The following is an 8,110-nucleotide window of genomic DNA, read 5'->3' on the forward strand; positions in this document are numbered from 1 at the left end:
GTTTGGTTTACGAACCCGCATACTATCCGATCCTCCGATTTAGGTCCGGTATATTAACATAACTACCTATTAGGTGCCGTTTGATATTCCGTGATCTCTAGCATTGTTTGGTTATCATACAAGAACTTCTAAGCAATCTCAGGTGAGTACATAGTTCCCCTCTTTTACTGTTTTCAAATGTTTTGGGGTGAAGCATGTGTACCTATCTGTTATTTTCATGATTTCAAAGTATAATTGATTATGCATGTTAGTATTTATCTTTTGACAAACTAAATGACTATCTATGGTTTAAACACTGATTTCTCAAAGATTACAAAAGTAATTGTTGGAATAGTACTTATTTTGTTCACCAGACCGATTGGTAGTATGATATAGCGCTATAGGACTAGACACCCCATTCCTGTTGTCATGGAATGTCTGAAACCAATTTGTTTCTCCATCCAAATAGGGATTTCCTTTGTGGTATCCTTATAGTCTCAAAGGTGTAGTTTGATGCACTAGGTCTGAATGAATTCTTAAATCGCACCTTTAAAGTATATTTTGATATACTCCCAAAAAGTATAGTTTGATATACTCTCATGTGTGGTATTGTACAGAACCAACATAAGCATTTTATCAACAAACCAAAACATATTTTTAATATGTTATTTACAAATCCAAAGTATACTGTTAATATGCTGCTATAAGGTTATTCGATTAACTTTTTTTTTTACAAAGCATAACTTTTGATTTATTCAAACACCTTGTTTTGTACATTTTTACTTGTGGTTTAAGAAATCTCATTTCACTTACCATACATAACTTTTGTTTATACATTACATGGTTTACATTTAACTTGAGTTATACAATAACCTTGGACTATTGGTTTAAACATGAACATTCTATATTGGTGGTTTGGTTTGCGTAAGTGACTTAAGTAACGAGGCGGGTGTAATATGATACAAGCATGGTGGATACGCCGCTGGTACTTCCTATATATAAGTGTTTGTATGGTATCACATATCGTAGCGTTATTTGAATCATTTCAATTTAGGTCATATAACATTTTATACAAATAACACACTTTTCACAAGACAATGATTTACAAACGACTTATCTTATACAAACCCATTTTACATGGTTATCCATTTAACCACATAGTGTTCTCTTATTTTTACATATCATCTGATATTATCGTTTTTCAAATGGTTTACAAAGCGAGACAAATTACAAGGTTCATGACTGACTGTTATTAAACGTTTTCTTTAAACTCAAGTCATGAATCCCATTTTCACAAAACCTATGTATCTCACAGGCATTTTTATGCTGACGTACCTATTTTTTACACATGTTTCAGGTGCCGTCTTGAGATGATTGTTGATATATGCTACATTTAGGATGGACTCGTGCCTTAGCAACTTTAAAACTTGGAAGATCATAGTTGTACTTATTTGATTGTATTAGAACAATGAGTCCATTTAATCAATAAAACAATATTTCAATTTCCATGTGTTATGAAACAATGATTCTGTTACGACACTCCCCGACGTTTCTGCCACGTTTTGCAAACTTGCCTTGACACGTTGTTTGAATGGTAACCCATTTCTATCAAGGTTCGTTGCACCTCTGCCTTATCCAGTATGGTGACCTTTTGATCATCACCCAATTGGAGGACATCTCTGAGTGTTTCCTCTTTTAGGGTGATTTTTACCCCCCAATAACCTCACTATTTATCCACATGGAAGTGCCACTCATAACGACTTGAGCATTCCACCAGAACTCTTGAAGAAGTTCTGGATATATATAGTGACATGTGTTGATATAGCAAAGCCCAAAGGACTTCGCATGATCATATTGTATACAAACCTACAGTCCTCCCATGCAGGTCCTTCCAAGTTAGATCTTAGCCTGAGATTATGATTTTCGTAAAGGTTGAGAGGGAATTGGTTGGATTCCATTGATTTTGGGTGTCCCATTCGAAATAAGAAGTTTTCTGGACAGGCTTTTGAAGAAATGATTTTGTTGTGAAGAATGTCTTTTTCAGGTTGTTAATATTTATAGATGAAAGTGATAGTTTCATATTAACATTAAAAAAGTTTTTTTATCTCTTCATTTAAGACGATATCTATTGCAGTGAATATGACAGTCTACTAAGCCCTTTGTGTGAGTAAGCATTCAATAGCTGGGCGGCTACTTTCATAGTTCCTAATGATATTGGTGCTTACGTGTTTCTCTTAAACTCCTTATGACAGAATGACGTTGCATGTAAAAAAATGATTTTCTTTTGAGAAAAGAAAATTGTGACGATTGAGTTCTTTGGATTTAATTTTATCTTCATGCATGTCATGTTTCCCCCTTTTTGTTTTTTTAATGAAAAATAAAAAAGTAACAAAAATTAAATTAAAGACAACTATGAATTTATACAAATGGAATATGTATGAAGATATGGACTCTTGATGATTAATGATCATTATGTACTTTAAACAAAAATTCCTGATGAATATCAGAATTTCTGATGAATTTTTCATCAGATTCTGAGATTTCTTCAGAATTTCTGATAAATCATCAATTTCATTGATGATCTATTAGACCTTCTGATTTTCCATCAGATAGATGATTTTCTCCATCAGAATTTTGTTTAATTGTCCTTTCATTATCAGTCTTTTGGTGATCATCAATTTGGTTTTCATTTTATGTTGCTTTTATTTCTGAAACATTTTCATCTTTTAAGTTAACCATGCCCAGTTTGCTGATCAAAAAGTTATGTCTCTTTTCATCAAGAGGTTTTGTAAAGATATCACCAATTTGGTTTTCAGTTGGAACAAAATACATTTCAATGTTACCTTTCTCCACATGATCTTTTATGAAGTGATATCTGACATCTATGTGTTTGGTTCTTGAGTGATGAACTGGATTTTCTGTTATTGCAATTGCACTCTTTGAATCACATAAAATTGGTATTTTTGTCAGATCTACTCCATAATCCTTTAGTTGAGTTTGCATCCACAGCACTTGTGAACAGCAGCTTGCTGCTGCAACATATTCTGATTCTGCTGTTGATGTGGCAACACAGTTTTGCTTCTTGCTTGCCCAACATACCAATTTTTCCCCCAGGATTTGACAAGCACCAGATGTGCTTTTTCTGTCAATCTTACACCCTGCATAATCTGCATCTGTGTATGCAATTAATTCAAGGTTTGTATCCTTTGGATACCAGAGACCAAGTTCTGACGTGCCTTTTAGATATTTGAAAACCCTTTTTTATAGCTTTTAAGTGGGATTCTTTAGGATCACATTGATATCTAGCTAGAAAGCATGTAGCAAACATGATGTCTGGTCTACTTGCAGTCAAATATAGCAATGACCCTATTATCCCTCTATAGGTTTTAATATCTACACTTATTCCATCTTTATCAGAATCGAATTTGTTCCCTGTTACCATGGGAGTTTTTGAAACAGAGCAGTTTTCAAGTGAATATTTTTGTAGAATTGTTTTAACATATTTTGATTGACTCAAAAATATTCCATCAATTCTTTGTTTGACTTGTAACCCTAAGAAAAAGGTTAATTCACCCATCATACTCATTTCAAAGTGGCTGGTCATTAACTTTTGAAACTTTTTGCAAAATTTTTCATTTGTTGATCCAAATATAATGTCATCAACATATATCTGAACCAACAAGGTGTGACCTTTGTGTGTTTTGAGAAAAAGTGTGGTGTCTATAGTACCTTTGGTAAATCCAGAATTGATTAAGAAGCTTGATAATGTTTCATACCAGGCTCTAGGAGCTTGCTTCAATCCATATAAGGCTTTGTTTAATCTATAAACATGATTTTGAAATTTTGGATCAACAAAGCCTTCTGGTTGTTGCACATAAACTTCTTCTTCAATTTTACCATTTAGGAAAGCTGATTTTACATCCATTTGATAAACTTTGAAATCTTTGGATGCAGCATAAGCAAGAAAAATTCTTACAGCTTCTAATCTAGCTACTGGTGCAAAAGTTACATCATAATCAATACCTTCTTGTTGACAGTAACCTTTGACCACTAACCTTGCTTTGTTCCTTGTGATTATGCCATTCTCATCAGATTTATTCCTGTATACCCATTTTGATCCTATGACAGTTTTGTCTTTAGGCTTAGGTACCAGATCCCATACATTGCTCTTTTCGAATTGATCCAGCTCTTCTTGCATAGCTTGTATCCAGTCTGGGTCATTCAGAGCTTCTTTGGCAGATTTGGGTTCTATTTTGCTCAAGAACCCAGCATATGCACATTCATGTGCAGTTGCAGATCTTGTTCTCACACCATCAGCTGGATTTCCAATGATATCAGAATGAACATGCCCTTTGATCCATCTTAACCTGTTGTGAACAACTATTGGTTCTGATGGATTTGAAGTTTCCCCTTGTTCAATTACCTCTGTTTGGTGTAAAGCACCAGAAAGTTCATGTGTTTGCGATTTACGTATATTTTTTACTAGTTTGATGTGGGAGTATTGTTTGATGATGTTGAGAAAATTGTTGATTGAGTTTTGAAAAGAAAATGATACGCTTGTAAGCGTGGCCACCTCCAGTTACAGGGGAAACTCTGACGAAATTTTTACAGAAATATAAACACTTGGAAATATTTTTTTTGCGATAAGTGTCTATAACTATATTTTTAACTTGTTTTCAAAATGTAAATTTCGCCACAATTTTATTACAAAACTTCCAAGTGTCGGAGGTGGGATTTTCACAAATAAAACTTGCTAAATATATATTTGTCATAACAACACTTGTGTAAATTTTATGATTATTTTGTGAACTACATGAATATTATTTTTAGGGTAAAAATAATATTACTGGAATACACTGAATATTAACGGCTCCAAATATTACGAACGCCTTCACAATAAATATTTAAGTTACGCCGGTATTATTATTACCACACGAACTTTACAACGTAACTTATGTATTTTCAGAAAATACTCTTACTTGCGTATTTTGATAAAAGTATTGTTTTGGAAAATGGTATGGAATAAAATATAATATTTTTGGGAAAATATTTATATTTTGGAAGTAGAGTATTTTAGAGAAATGAAATAAAATATATTCTTTAAGTGAGACTTAATAATATATTTCGAAGTTATACGAACGCACATGTATTAAAGCCCCCATCATTGGGAAGGAATAAATTTACTAAATAATTACGAAGTGTAAACACGAAATAGTTGTCTAACTATTTCCCAAAAACTTAAACCTTAAGCTAAGGCACGGCCGTCCGTCTAATAGAAGTTAGTACGTGTAGGTCGTCGCACAGCAGGTTGACTGGGAGATTTCTTGTTAGAGACGCACCACTGTGAGTTCATGTCCCCCTTTTCTCTTAACTGTTTTCAGTTTTTAAACTGCGGGGGTGAAATACATGTTACTATGATTACGAATACTTTTTACATGGTATGGTTAGCGTAAGGAGGGTTACTACTTAGATCATGTGAGTGGGTAGGCGGGAACTGAAGGCCATTAATCCTCAGTATAGGACCGAGGGACAGTAGCGGTAGATCTATCTGGGTGTAGCGAGCCCAGCCCCAGGCCATCAGAACGGACCTCGGGGTGACTTTGTACCCAACGCAAAATCTGCTAGGTTTGAGTCTTCCTACTGCACATCACACATATCAATGGCCTTGCAAACCATTGGTGATCTCTTTTTCCTTATTTGCTACATACCAGGGATTTTTATACTTACAACGGTTTTACATTCTCACTTTACATGAACTCGCTCAACATTTTTGTTGATTTTTCCAACTTACATGTATTTTAGGGAATTAAAGGATCTGGCAAGGTATGCTATGTTTTCACGCTGCATAAGAGAAATAAGGTCATCCAAGTTTAGGGGTCGTGGCTCTTGCCTGGACGAGCCACGGTTCTTAAAATACGTCTGCTTTATGTTTGTGGTTATGATTTTTGAACAATGTTTTTATATTATTAGGTTGTAATTTCCGTTGCATGTGTCAACACTTTAAAACAATGTTGTGGTACTTTTATTTTGAAACTTAAATCAATGGATGATCTGCCTGTTTTTAAATTCATATAGCTTGGTTGTGATTAAGCTATGGTATTAAGAAGTCACACCAAATTAATCCACGCTTCCGCAAAAGCCAGGGTGTGACAGCTTGGTATCAGAGCTCTGATCATAGCGAACTAGGATTCTTTCTCGAGTCTAGACTATGATCACTAGGGCTCTCACGAAAACCATTTTTACATTGCATACCACGTAAGTCCAGATCTAGGTCACAAAATGTTTTTACAAACAAAAGTTGAGCACATTTTATTTGTTAGTTATGGCTCAGTCTGGGAGGCTGAGGCTCGGTCTGGGAGGCTGAGGCTCGGTCTGGGAGGCTGAGGAAATTGTCTAGTGGGACTAGGGAGTCAGTTTGGGGGGCTGGGAGGTTAGGCTAGTGGGACTAGGAGGACTATTTGATTGCTTATTGGTGACTAATGTGTTTATTTGACTATGTGATTGATTATTTGTGCATATGTGTGTTTGTATTACAGACGACATGCCTTCATCCGGCACTGGAGGGTCGGACACCACAGACCCCATGCCCATAGTATCAGACGACATAGTCTCATCAGAGCACGAGGTGTATACTTCAGATACTACCAGCACGGACGATGATGATTTCCAGCCATTTGCGCTGCCCGATGTCGTGGCTGAGCCCGCTGATGGCCCTATCGCTGGGGAGTTGCTGCTCGTGGTGATCCCTGCCCCTGTACCCCTTGCCGCTTACCCTATTGTTGGTATGCCCCTTGACGTAATCGCTGACGACAACATCGACTTGTTTGATGAGGACCCACTCGAGGATGACTTGGAGGGTGAGGCCCTTATTGCTGCTGGTGATCTCCTACTTCTCGCTGATGCTCCTGCGGAGGAGGCACCCATCCATTCACCTGACCCCGACTCCTTTGAGTCTGTGGCATCTGCACCTTCACATGCGCAAGGAGTGCAGCATCATTCGCACGACACGGACCCTGATATGGCATCATCCGTTGCACCTACCCCTGCCCCTAGCTTTGAGTTTGGTCATGACGTTGATGATGATTCGGATCTTGTTTTCCCACCGGGCTTTGATCCCGATCATGACATTGAGTTTATTCACTTAGATCAGCCCATGGAGGACCCTGTTGACCCTGTTGATCCTATGGTTGCTGATCCCGCTGATTTCGAGATGGAGTTTGATGATCTGGAGCCTGCTGTGTCCCCTGAGCCAGTTGATGCTCCTGCCCTCGCATTAGAGCATGACCCTGATCATGCCGATGCACCTGCCGTTGCTCCTATCATTGATGATGTACCCGTTGATGATGCACCTGTTTTCGCACCACCCATTATGGGTCTACCTGTTGTGGCTCCACAGTTGATGGATGATCATGTTGCTATTGATGCTCATATTGATGCCCCTCACATTGCTGACATTCCTGTTAATCCTGTTGTTGTGGCCTCTTCCTGACCCTGTGCCTGTGCAGTTCGACCATGCACCTTTTGCGACCCATGATGATCCTCGATACGCGCACACCTGAAATGGGTGGATAGACGATGACGATGGTTATCCACCTTCCGAGTTTCCTGTGACACCCCCTGTGGCTCCTGTTTCAGCCCCTGTTCCAGTTTCTATGGATGCACCCTTGTTTCCACACTCACCATTGATGCTCACCACACCGTTACACGACCCGGAGCCTGCACTCGAGCCAGCTTCTACACCATTTGGGTCAGCTTGATGTTGCGCCTACTGAACCTACACCTTTACGTGGTCACGATCCTGTTTCTTTTTAGTCTGCCAGACGTTGCACCCCTTATATCTACCTGCATCGAGCAATCTCCTCATTTGTTGAGATGTTCGTTTTTACACCCGCAACCACTGACATCGCTCCTTTCCCGTGTGAAGATCGACGCCCATTGCGCCATCATGCCTATCACTTTCTTTCAGGACATGCCCGCACCCTGTAGAGATGCTCCAGGACGGCGCCCGCATAATAATCCTTTTATTATAGCATCATTTGCTACAGGCCGCATAGCTTGCTACATTCACCTCTACAACGCTCGATAAGCCGATTTGATGGTTCCTATAAACACACTATGCTAACTTTAGACC

This window comes from Helianthus annuus, chromosome 16, assembly GCF_002127325.2.
Source record: "Helianthus annuus cultivar XRQ/B chromosome 16, HanXRQr2.0-SUNRISE, whole genome shotgun sequence".
NCBI classification, from domain to species: Eukaryota; Viridiplantae; Streptophyta; class Magnoliopsida; order Asterales; family Asteraceae; genus Helianthus; species Helianthus annuus.